Genomic DNA, 14,344 nt, shown 5'->3' with positions numbered 1-14,344 from the left:
AGTATATTATATAGGATATGCTGTGGGGAAAAATACAGCAAGGAAAGGGAATAGGGAGTGTGATGAGGAGAAATAGATCTTGGGGGAAGACCTAACCTAGGAAGTGCCATTTGAAAACAGTACTGAACTGCATTGAACACAGGCCCCGTGAGTTTGCAGGAAGTGTTATATTTGACTTAGCAAAAGCTGTGACAGGAAAGGAAGACCTTCTTTCATGTCTGCTAAGTATTGGAAATTGTCACAGAGCCAGCTGGGGCAGACCAGTGAAAGCCAAGATCAGGAGTCCAACTGGAATGACCTTGAAGACAGTGAATGTCTGGCAGGCACAGACCCAAACCCAGGAGGTTAGAAAATACAGATATTGTAACTCCAGAGAGAGATGACATGCTCCAAGTCTAATGACTCCGTGTCAACAGGAAAGGAGCAAACAGGGCCTAAAATCCAAGTGCACGGTCTGAGGTCATCAGCAAATTTCCAAATAGAGTGGGAAGAAATGGAAAACAAAGACCAAATAGACAGAGTGACTTAAGTGCCAGGGATTCAAACTAAGTTGAGACTGAGTGGCAGGAGGTCAAGTCAAAAGAAGTAGGCAGATGTCAGCACACAGTTACAGAGAGGAAGCAAGTTTCTATAAAGTCAGGCAGGTCCACCAGAGAAGCACAACAGGGTTCTTACAAAGATCTGAGATAGTGATCATCTGCTCTGCCCCTCACATTCAATATGGTAATCATAGTGTGTGTGTGTGTGTGTGTGTGTGTGTGTGTGTGTGTGTGTGTATGTGTGTGTGTGTGTGTGTGTGTGTGTGTTGGGGTGGGTTAGAGAAAAGCAAAATCAGGTTCTCAGCTCCGTAGGAGAAATAGAGATGCTTGTTTCAGCAGTAAGATTAACTTGACACTGTGAGTCAAAATGGGAGTACATTCTACCTTTGATTTATTGCTATTACTTTCTTTTTGTCAATTTATTTTTATGCCTGTTTAAAAAGTATTTTATATCACTAGTCACAAAAAATGTGAAACTTAAGACATAGAGTAAAACATACAGCAGAATATTTCCATATATCTTCTTTACTACTGTTATATTCAAACCCAGTATTTCACAGAAAATATTATAGAGAATCCAAGTCCCAAGAGATATAAAGTGATGTTATATTAAAATGAGTCTAGTAGTAAAATACACATGGGAAATGCTGAGTTAAACAACTAATTTTTCTGTTGGGTTTTTACTTGAGAACTATATGATAAAGATGTTTGTTATAAATGTGTACTTTTATAATAAACTTCATTAAAAATAGACTTCATGTTTAAAGCAGTTTTAAGTTCACAGAAAATTAAGTGGAAAGAACAGAGAGTCCCATATATTCCCTACCCATATATCAAACAGTCTCCTGTACTATCAAGATCACACCCTGGAGTGCTACATTTATTACAATCCATGAACCTATATTGACATATTATCAACCAAAGTCCATAGTTTACATTAGGGTTCATTCTAAGTGTTATACATTCTGTGGGTTTCAACAAATGTGTAATGACGTGTATCAACCAGTATGGTATCATACAGATTAGTTTCACTGACCCCCAAATTTTCTGTGCTCCACTTATTCATACTTCCCTGTGCCCCTCACCTCCCCTCTACCTCTGGCAGTCACTGAATCTCTTACTGTAGTAAAAGCCATAGTTTTGGCTTTTGCAGAATGCCATGGAGTTGGAATCACACAGAAAGTAAGTAGCTTTTTTCAGATTGGCTTCTTTCATTCAGGAATAGGCATTTAGGATTCCTCCTTTTCATGACATAATAGCTCATTTGTTTTTAGCACTGAATAATACTTCATTGTCTGAGGTACCACAGTTTATTCATCCAGTCACCATTGGAAAGACATTTTGATTGCTTCCAAGTTTTAGCCATTACGAATAAAACTGCCATAGATATCCATGTGTAGGCTTGTGTGTTAATAAAGCTGCCCCTCAAGATAAACAATTTTTTTTTTTTTTTTGCGGTACGCGGGCCTCTCACTGTTGTGGCCTCTCCCGTTGTGGAGCATAGGCTCCAGACGCGCAGACTCAGTGGCCATGGCTCACAGGCCCAGCCGCTCGGCGGCATGTGGGATCTTCCCGGACTGGGGCACGAACCCGTGTCCCCTGCATCGGCAGGCGGACTCTCAACCACTGCGCCACCAGGGAAACTCTAAGATAAAAAATCTTTTAAGAAGAATAAAATGCTCTGATGTATTTCAAAATGGTTACACTTCCCCTTCCCCTGCCAGGGCATGAAGGAATTTTTTTCTCATTTTCAATGTGAGAACTTGATATTAGGCTAATGCTGGACTCTGAGCTCCACTGACTATCCTGACATAAATATCAAAGTTTCAAGTTGTTTGTATTTAAAGTATCTCCGAGCATAGAAAATGTAGCCTATATTATTTTTGGACTGTTTATTTACAAGGAGATAGAAACAATATTTATAACACATTAAGAGAGCACAAAAATGATTTCTTAAGGTTCATGTTTAACAGCCAGAAGTCTAAAACTATAAATATTGCCTCATATGGTCAAGTCAGAACCTGTCTCTAATAACAGCACTGTAGTTTATATCATTACCTTCTATAATTTCATTTTCCATGTTATGGTATCTTTATTAGTTGTAACTTAAAGAAGACTTCCCCTCATACTCTACATTTCACTTTACTTTTTCAGTGACAATCAAATTTAAGGTTGGTTTATTAAGAAAGAGCAAAGGTCCCCAATGACTTTCATGTTTCTAAATCTAATGGCATGTCAGTTCTCACTCAGCATAGTTGATTTTCTGCCACCTTCCACAATATAGACTTCTTGATATTTGTTTTCTTGCTGTCTTCCAGGACATAACGTTCTCCTGGTTTCATCTCTACATTTCTGGGTCTCTTTCTGTGCTGCCTCTTTTGCTGGCTCAAACTTCCCTGGCCCTTAAGGTTAGAAGTTCCATATGTTTCTTTTTATTATTTATTTCTACCTAGGTGATTTTACTCATATTTATAGTTTGTTATACAAAGTCATTACTGACAAATATATATCCCTGGACCAGAATTTAGTGGAAACTCCAATTATACAAACACTACTTCTCTGTCATTTCTACTCGCATGTCTCCCCAGATATAACGTGCGCAAGACTAATAATCACCCGAAACCACTCTGACCCAGTGTCTTTATGCTCAGGTAAAGACACCACCAATCATGCAGTTCCACAAATCCTTGATGTCTCCTTCCCCTCCATACTGATAGAAACCCCTTATATATTTCTCAAATTTCTGTACTTCTCTCCATTACTGTTGTCACACCCAAATCCACTGCCATCATCTCATCTTGATCATCTGAACAGATTCCAAGTGTTCTCCCTATACTGACGGTTGCTCCTGACAAATCTATTCTCCATGGAGCAGGCAGGGTAAGTTTCACAAAAGTCAAAACACTTCCCTGCTCATAACATAGCCATGTCTTCACATTGCTTTTAGAATAAAGGTTGTCAATTCTTTAACATGGCCTTCAAAACCTTGCCTGGCTTGGCCAATATGTGCTTCTTTAGCATCATTTTAAATCCATCCCCCCCTTGCTCTTTATCTCTAGTAACAATGGGTTTCTTTGATTTGTCAATCATACTATGATTCAGCTTACAACATAAATTGTACATACTGTCCTTTTGCCTACAGTGCCTTCCCCCATTGCGCAGGTAATTGCCACTCATATTTCAAGTTGCAGCTCATATATTTCAATTACTCAGGGAAGTCACCCTTGAATATCCCCTATTCCCAATCAAATGTATTTCTTTGTTATACACACACACTGAACTAAGGTCTCCATCTTACTGACTTACTTAAATAAGTTGACTTTATGCGTTAAATATAATCCTAAAGAAAGGAGTTAATCTTAACAAAGATTTAAATTATTTCTAGCACACATTTCATGCTTATGCTATTCAGTCTAGAGCTAGTAAATAATATATCTTCTATAAATTTCAGATATTATGATTTATGCAACAGAATATTGAATTGAACACATACCATATACCAGTAAAAACTCTGGATTCTGCATATGAAACTGTAAGTAAAGCAATGGCATTCATAGAGCCTAGATTCAAATATAGGAATTTATTGAGGATAGAGCCAGACCTCCATATCTGGGGGCTTCACATCTGAGGATTCGGCTAACTGTGGATCAAAAATACTAAAAAAATTTTTTCAGAAAGTTCCAAAAAGCAAAACTTGAATCTGCTATGCACTGGCAACTATTTACATAGCAGTTACATTGTATTTACAACTATTCATATAGTATTTACATTGTATTAGGTATTAAAGGTAATCTAGAGATGTTTTATTAAAGTATGTGAGAGGACGTGAATCGGTTATATGCGTACTTACTATGCCAATTTATATAAGGGACTTGACCATCTGCTTGAAGAACTAGTATATTAAGCAATAATGGGACTGGATATAGCTTTTGTCCATAGGTCAAACAATTCTGGAACCAAGTGAAAATAATTTAGCCACTTGCTTCAAAAAATACCTGTTCATGAAAAGTGAGATGACCCAAGTATATAGCTTATTTTTAAGACTACACGCTTGGTCATTAAGACTCACTTCAAAATCCCTGCCTCACCCTGACCTCCAATTTGAAGCTATTGTGTTATAAACTCTGTGCAATTACAATCACTTCCTCACCTAACATGAACTTAAAAATCTTCCAGACAAGAACCTAAAACCCTAATACCTATAAATATTCTGCCTCAATTTCCCATTTTGAAACATTATGAAGATCTGTCAAGGTAATATTTAGCAAGTCTTAGCAATAGCATTTTGGGGTTTTGGTGGTTTTTTTGTTTTGTTTTTTTGTTTTTTGGTGTGCTGGGAGAGTCAACAGCCATAGTATTGGAAAATATATTTGAATACTAATGGCGAGTGAAGTGGATAACAAAACAAGAGGAGTGTCACTGCAAAGGTGCTTGAGAATTGATGAAAATGATAACAACATAGACTTTGTGTTATAATTTGGGAGGAAGATGCCAAGATGCAGGTGGGGCCTGGCAAGAGAGCTAATTTGGGATATTATACTTGGTTTTGATATGCAGAGATACCCAGGGAGAAACAAAAGCTAAAAGGCTGTGTACTGGGGATGGAGGCTGTTGATGAACCTCAGTGGATATAGATCTATTTTACTTAATATCTCATAATTGCCTAGATAGGGGATTGGTGTGAGGTGACCAATATGTATATCATACATAAATGAATATTTGGCATATATTATCAAGCAAAGCTCTAAATATTCCCATTCGCTTTTGTACATATTATAGAACAGAGGGGAGTTAAGCCAGATTTGAGTGTGCTCCCTGGTAAGAAGATTTATGTTCCACGAAGTGGTCTAGAGATGTTTCTTTGGCAAAAATCAACTTCCTTGAGAAAGCAGTTATATCAGAGGCAAATGTAAGTAAATTTTGCAGGTTTACAGATAGATATGTAAGAAGGACTGTAGTTTAGTTTAAAGTACTGGAAAATTCCTAGCAAGAAGAAAACAGCTGAGAGGAGAAAGGTTTATCATTTTCAAAGAAAAAAATAGAAAATAACTCACTGTTCTTTGCAAACACAGTCACAGAAGCTGACATGTTATTCTCCATTCTCTTCTTATTAATTCTGTGTGAAAAGAAATGTGGATAAAAAGTGATTTTAGAGCAGGGAAACAAAGAAAGTACAGTAATTTTATTTCACCTGCTAATGTTTTTCTACAAGTAGCTTCAGTATAAAAGAAGGTAAGAGAGTAAAGAGCAATTCTATGTTAAGAAATCACAAATATTTTTGTTTCCAAAAGCAGATTTATAGTTCCATGAAAAATAATATTGTAGTGTCTCTACTAAAACAGGAATAATAATTTTCATTTGGGGTTAAATCAGAAGGAATGAAGGTGAGAATTTACATAAAAATTCGAAACAGAGAAAAAAGAACTAAGTTACATGTATAAATATGTTTTCTTTAAATATAATTTTATTGTGCTTTAAAACACTAGTGTTGTTTATTACTATGCTTACCTTTCAAAAATGTTGTAATTAAAGGGAAAAAGTTTTAATACAGAGGTTTTTCAAGAACAATTTTTCAATTATTAGGATTTCTAGAAAACCTTGAAGAGACTTTAAGTGAAAAGAGAGGAATGGCCAAGTAGACATTCTAGATTATTAAGATAGGGCATTCTACATGATGGTAATCTAAATATTTACTATATCCATCGTGAACTATTAAAAAATCATTTCACTAAATCCCACAGGAAGAAATGATGAGTAGTAAAAATCAGCCCTCAATATGGGTAGACTTAAAAAAAGTTATAGGATATCAAATGCAGAGCTTTTGGTATATCTGGGCTTCTTTAAGGCATTTATTAAGGTATTTAATAGTAACATTGTAGATGGACTTAATGGAGAAATAGTACACATCTCAAGATGTTTGATAGCCTGGGGTAATGGAACATATGTTACAAGATAAAACTGAATTTTGGTTTAAAAAACCCACAATCTTTTTAAGATAGTAGAAAATGACAGACATATGAGTAGATGTTGATTTAATATTGACACAGGGATTTTAGTTTACAATAAATTTAATATGAATAAGCTGCATGGTATAGTGGTAGAATTATAGTTTAGAGAATAGGAAAGATGATATTCTTGCCCTACTCTTCATTTGTCAGAACTCATTCAAATATTGTATTCTGTTCTGGTTACTACACTAAGAGGGAGAGAAACACACAGGAGAATATTCCAGTGTGAGAAACCCAGATGTAAAAAAGAGCAGTTTGGACAAAACTGTAACATAGGAAACCATAGTTAGAAACTATAAGATGGCAGCTTTGGGCTACGTATATAAAATACTTTAAAATGACAGTCAGAATCAAAACAGGATGGTGCTGGCTCACAAAAGAAACATGGATCAGTAGGACAGAATAGAAAGCCCAGAAATAAACTCATACTTTTTGGTCAATTATTCTATGACAAGGTAGGTAAGAATATACAATGAGGAAGAGACAGTGTCTTCAGTAAACGGTGTTGGGAAAACTGGACAGCTGCATGCAAAAGAATGAAACTAGACCACTGTCTTACACCATATACAAAAATAAACTCAAAATGTCCATGCCACTCTCTCACTTCGTCCCAGCTTACCCTTCCCCCTCCCCATGTCCTCAAGTCCATTCTCTGTGTCTGCGTCTTTATTCCTGTCCTGCCCCTAGGTTCTTCAGAACCAATTTTTTTTTTTTTTAGATTCCATATATATGTGTTAGCCTACGGTATTTGTTTTTCCCTTTCTGACTTACCTCACTCTGTATGACAGACTCTAGGTCCATCCACCTCACTATAAATAACTCAATTTTGTTTCTTTTTATGGCTGAGTAATATTCCATTGTATATGTGTGCCACATCTTCTTTATCCATTACCAAATGTAAAATAGATAGCTAGTGGGAAGCAGCTGCATAGCACAGGGAGATCAGCTCGGTGCTCTGTGACCACCTAGAGGGGTGGGATAGGGAGGGTGGGAGGGAGACGCAAGAGGGAGGAGATATGGGGATATATGTATGTGTATAGCTGATTCACTTTGTTATAAAGCAGAAACTAACACACTGTTGTAAAGTAATTATACTCCAATAAAGATGTTAAAAAAAGAAAACTCAAAATGGATTAAAAACTTAAATGTAAGAACTGAAACCATAAAACTCCTGTAAGAAAATGTAGCCAGTAAGCTCTTTGACATTGATCTTAGACATAGTTTTTGGATCTGTCTCCTCAGGCAAGGGCAACAAAAGCAAAAATAAACAAATAGGACTACATCAAACTGAAAAACTTTTGTACAACAAAGGAAATCATCCACAAAATGAAAACTGAATGGGAGCCTACTGAACGTAGTCTCCTGAATTCAGCAGCCTACTGAATGAGAGAAGATATTTACAAATGATATGTCCATTAAAGGGTTAATATCCAAAAATACCTAAAGAACTCATGCAACTCAACTTTGAAAAAAATCTGATTGAAAAATGGGCGGAGGACATGAATAGACACTTTTCCAAAGAAGGCATACAAGTGGCCAATGGGCTGATTTGTCTGTTCAAGTAACTCTACTCACTGAAATAGAGACCCTTTTCTTTTTAATTTAGTAAAGTTAAAGAGACTAATGAAATAGCATCTATAGTTTTGTTTTGTTTTGTTATACACAGAGAGGAAAAGCTTCTGATGGTGGAAAGAGTCTAAGTTTAAAACACTACTTATAATTTAAATAATAATTTTAAAACAATAACTTATAATTAGCTTTAAAAAGGTAGAATTCAAGAAAGAGATGATATTATAAATTATTTTAATATAGTGATATCTTGATTAGATATTAATTTAAGTGATAATCATTCAATATTACTAGCATATTTTACATGGGGGAGGGTTACATTTGTGAACTAAGTTACCTGTGAGTTGCAAATCTGTAACTTGAGCTAATCAATATTAAGCCTTGAGAATGTTAATCACTAAGTTGCATCCCTTCCCTCTGTCTTCAGATATAGGAACCACATGCTTAGTGGCTGTGGAGAAAATTATTATAGAAAAGCAAATGTACTTTAAAAGAAGTAAATACTGTAGAAACAGAGTACTCAGTAGATGTTCATGAAGAAGAGCCTCTTAAGAAGTAATAGCTGAAAAACTATATACATCGCTTCAATATTAATTTTCATTCAGTACATTGAAATTTTAATTCTGACATGTTATCTCCATCTTTATCTTCTGTAAACCATCAATGTTTTATACAGGTTCATTTCCTTAACTATTATTCCATTCCAAGAAGAATGCCAAGAGATTGCACAACTTCTTCTCTGATGCATTTTAGATTTAGAACTTTAAAAACATTAACTTAAGGTTACCACTCTTTAGAACAAGATTGAATTTCTATGTGTTTTCAGATATAAGTATAGTAACAATAATTTACAAATGCATCAACAACGGTAATAGTAATAAAATAATATATTGTGGGTATTATTTTTTTCTTTGTAACACATTACATTGTAAAAATCACTATTTTTTAATCATTTTATGGTCTTTTCAATATATATCATTAATAGTGTTTTGAGTATCCCAAGATGTTAAAAGATAGAAATACATATTATGAAAACAAGTGTTCTGCTTACAGCTATATTCATATAGAAGATATTAAACCCAGATATTGTGTTTCATCACAGCTGGTTAGTCATCTGAAGGTTATCAAGGACCATGAAGTTCAAGTGCTTCAGTTTGCCAGACCCTTACTGGATGTGATTTGAAGACACTTGTCTAACCAATGACGAATGGGACTTTCAACTGACTGTATATGTACTGACGACACATTTCATATTATCCAGAGAGTTTGTTTTCAATGCCAAGTTAGCATAACCCTTCCCATTTCTGGCACTTAAAAACCTTTGATTGTTCCTCCTTAAATAATTTCTTCATTGTCAGTGTTCCCTTGACTGCCAGGTTAACAGACTCAAGATGGATGGATTTACTTGGTTTTTTTTATGTCCTAGTGATCTTCATTTTTAAAATAATGTAACATTTTTTCATATTGAAATTGATATGTAAAATATTGGTTAAAATTTCATGTGTTAAATCATAATGATTTGTGTTGCCCTTTACCTCTTTTGCACTAAACTATACATATTTCATATGTGCCAATGTAATCATCTGTTTCGGATTATGCAGAAAAATGATTGAAGTTTACCTGGATTTGGAACAGTTCCAGATGTTTGAATCATGCAATCTTACACATTTTTTGCAGTTTTTAAAGAGGCCAACCAAAAATATTAAGCTCTTTGAATAATAAACATTTAATTGGAGATAAACATATTATTTCACTATCCCCAGAAATTACAGCTCAGAGTAAATTGTAAGAAGTGCTTTAGCAGTGGGATAAGCAGGTACAATGTAAAACATACAGATGATGAGTAACTGTTTTGTTAAATGTATATCTGATCAAACTTAACTATGATTGTTTTTATAGAGGAAGAACACTGAGAATGGATAATAAGTTTTGCAGTAATGGAGGTATGACAATTACACTTGATAAAGTCAAAATTATACTCAACAAACATATTTGTATATAAATGACATTTGGGAAGTAAAATCTTTTTAAACTATCTCAAGCTGAATTAACTCTATGTAATAGCAAAGTGAATAACATGTCTCTTACACTTAGCCAGTAGAAAGATTATGTTAGGTAAAATGTATATACAGCACTAGACACCGTGCTTCAATTATACTTGTGTTTCCCTGGGTGTGTTCTTCTGCTCTCTCAAAATATTGAGAATGGTGGGATTTGGGGCAGAGTGTAGTGCCCTCTCTTTAAATTAATGTTTCTGTGCTTCTCCCTATGTCTGTAAATATCCTGGATTCTCTCCTAACAAGGGTGCAAAAGAGGAGGTACAGTCGATCTGAAAAGAGAGAGAAGGCCCTAGGAAGAACAGAAGAGAAAAAAGCCCTAAGTAGTTTTCATCTGAGATGGAAGCATGCCCCCATCTGTTGACCAGATTCTGTGTCCCTGGATAGGTTGTTTATTGGAGCGTATCCCAGAAACATCAGCCAAGGTGGCTGGCTATGAGAGCATAGGAAAGGTGGTGAGGGCTCAGGGGGGCATTTTTTTTTTTTTTTTGGTGGGGGTGATGTCTGTTCTTTGAATTCCAGATCAATAAGAATGTCTGGAAAATGGATTCCATCTGGTTACATGACTCCATGAAGAAGAGAGGCTGTCATTGTGTACAGACTAGTGAATCAGACCTAAACAAAACCCAGAGTTAAGGGAAGTAAACTTTGGGGAGAAATTTCAGCTCCAGAGTAAATGCCAACAAGTGGGGTAAGCTTCCAGCAGGAAGTAAGGGACACCAAAAGGGGGAACCTGCCAGAAATGAATTCCAGCTGGAATACTGCAAAGTGACAGATGTGTGAGGCCCTGTGCTGCAAGTGGTTTACTTCTCTAGTTATCATTATGCAGCTGGATACACTGGGTGAAACCACTTGTTGCATGGACTTCTTGAAGGTTCAGTTAAAGACCTGGCCAAGCCTTAGTAATCCACATTCAATTCCAGGCACATTGAATGTTTTCAAATTAGTTAATGTTATTCTTCTGTTGAAATAGTTACTAAACTACCATTTAATCATGTGTCAATCTGGTAGGCAATATTTTTTCAAAAATCAAAAAATAGAAGAAATTTTTAGTAGAAGATTATTGGGTTATAATTGCAGTGTCTTTAAAATTAAAGCTCACATTATTTTAAGCATTTATTTATACATAGTTTTGCATTATCTAAACACTTAAAAACAAAACAGGACCAGTCTGGTCACAGACCAACCTAAACAAACAAAAAAAACAAGCCCTTAAATTTAGACTTTGTGTTCCCTATAAAAATATGCTACTTACCCTCTATCATCAAAATCACAGAAAACAAGATACATTATTCATCTCTTCCACTTGAGTGAGCACATGAGAGATAAAGACTTCCACACTAGGATTGAGAAGGACTGAATTTGAGACAATGATTTAACATTATGTGATTAATCGTGACAAAATTAGCTAACCACCCATGGACTCTGATTCTTTATCTGCAAATTATTATCTCTAACCTACTTCCTACCTAAGATTTTATGATATAAAATTGACCTCCATTTTTTGAGTACTTGTTCAAATTGAACTTTGTTCAAATTGAACTATGGCCGGATATGACAGTCTATATACTATATATAGTTTGAATGATGGTTAATTTCCATGATGGAAACATAAAAACAAAACACAGATTATCCCATTCCCTAAATAGTAATAGTTTACCAATGTGGTAAACTAGTTATTGTATAGTCCTTTAAATATTAAAATTGTTTTATTCATCATTAATTCTTATGAAGATAGACATTTTTACTTTAAAAATCAATATTAGAACCAGAAAGGCATAGTGGAGCAAACTGTCACAGTGCGCCATTTGACAAAGTTCCATTTTAATCTGTGGTGACGTATACACACATATGTATATGGAATGTGTGCATATACTGATGTAAACTCGTGTTAAGTCATAGGTTGCAGCAGGATGAACTATCGGGGTTTCTCCAAATCTAGAAACCAGATTTACCAGGTGGGGTGCAACAAGTGAAGCTAATAGCAGTACAACAAATCCCAATTAGCAGTTTTGTGTAGACCAAGGGACTGTGGTCATACTCAGGGAGAAATCTAAGCCCGGATCCAAAGCCTCAGATCAAATCGAATGAGAAAAGAAAAACTGTATAGATGTAAAGTCAAACTGAAATGAACACAAAGAGAAAGTTAGTTTGAATTCTGAGGCAGGAAACAAGATCAAAAGAAGCAAAACAGGGAATAACGACTGATATGAGAAGGAATTAGTATTTCTGGGTCCACTGCTGAGGGTCACATTCCAAAATATTTAGTTTCTACTTCCATGAAAACATTGTATTGGCAGGTATGCTCTACTTCCCAGAGTAAAACAGGCTCTTGGTGTTTATAACCAATGATTACAGCTTAAATTGAAAGTATTTATTCAAGAAGAAATCCTTGAATATTTTTAAAATGCATGTTTGTGTGCATACATCTGTGCATTTATATGAACACCTTCAATTCATTGTATAACATAGTATAAAATAATAGGTAATGGAAATTATAAAAATTGCTAAGAGTCATTGGGTTTTTCTTTGGTCACACACTAAGGTCTTTCTTTGTGTATAATACATGTTGCGATCCCCATATTGATGACAAACTAGGAAATGTTGCTGTTGTTATCCAAAAGGAGAAACAGAAATTTGGAGAAGATAAGTAAATTTCCCAAGTTGACAAAATTCAAGAAGCTGTGAAGTCAGGATTCAGATTCAAGTCTGAGTGTTTCCAGAATTCTTTGTTTTTTTTTACTCTTTCCCCACAAGCTTTAATCTATTTTTTATTGAAGTATAGTCAATATGCAATATTATATGTTACAACTATCCAATATAGTGATTTACAATTTTTTAAAGGTTATACTCCATTTATAGTGATTATATAATATTAGCTATATTCCTTGTATTGTACAATATATTCTTGTAGTTTATTTTATACCTAATAGTTTGTACCTCTTAACCCTTTGCCCCTATATTGCCCATCCCCCTTCTCTCTCCCCATTGGTAACCATGAGTTTATCCCCTATATCTGTGAATCTTTTTTTGTTGTTGTTATATCCACTATTTGTTTTATTTTTTACATTCCACATATAAGAGAGATCATACAGTATTTGTCTTTCTCTGTCAGACTTATTTCAATTTGCATAATGCCCTCCATTTGTGTTGTTACAAGTGGTAAAATTTCATTCTTTCTTATGGCTGAGTAGTATTCCATTGTGTATGTGTGTTTGTGTATGTATGTGTGTGTATATATATACATACACACACACACACACACACACACATATCACATATTCTTTATCCATTCATCTGTTGGTGGACACTTAGGTTGCTTCCATATCTTGGCTATTGTAAATAATGCTGCTGTGAACAGTGGGATGCATGTTTCTTTTCAAATTAGTGTTTTTGTTTTTTTTGGATACATACCCTGGAGTATCCAAATTGCTGGATCATATGGTAGTTACATTTTAGTATTTTGAGAAACCTCCATACTGTTTTCCACAGTGGCTTCACCAATTTAAATTCCCACCAACAGTGTAAGAGTGTTGCCTTTTCTCTGCATACTTGCCAACATTTGTCATTTGTGTTGGTTTTGATAGCCATTCTGACAGTTGTAAGGTAATATTTCATTGTGGTTTTGATTTGTATTTCTCTGATCATTAGCAATGTTGATCATCTTTTCATGTGCCTGTTATCTGCATTTGCTCTTTGGAAAAATGTCTATTTAGTTCTTCTGCCCATTTTTTAATTTTTTTTTTGGGGGGGAGGGTGGCAGTGTTGAGTTGTATGAACTGTTTATGTATGCTTGATGTTAACTGCTTATTGGTCATAAGATCTTCAAATATTTTCTCCCATTCTGTAGGTTGTCTTTTTGTTTTGTCCATGGTTTCCTTTGCTGTGCAAAAAGCTTTTAAGTTTAATTGGTTCCCATGTTTATTTTTTGCTTTTATTTCCTTTGCTTTAGGAGACAGATCCAAAAACATATTGCTGTGATTTATATCAAAAACTGTTCTGCCTACATTTTGCTCAGGAGTTTTATGGCTTCCAGTATTACATTTAGGTCTTTAATCGATTTTGATTTTATTTTTGTATATGGTCCTAGAGAATGTTCTAAATTCATTTTTTTACATGTAGCTGTCCAGTTTTTCCAGAACCACTTATTGAAGAGACTCTTTTCTAGATT

The sequence above is a fragment of the Grampus griseus genome, assembly GCF_964374135.1.
Source record: "Grampus griseus genome assembly, chromosome: 4".
Lineage (NCBI taxonomy): Eukaryota > Metazoa > Chordata > Mammalia > Artiodactyla > Delphinidae > Grampus > Grampus griseus.
The sequence above is the reverse complement of the archived record's forward strand: the minus strand, read 5'-3'. Positions refer to the sequence as shown.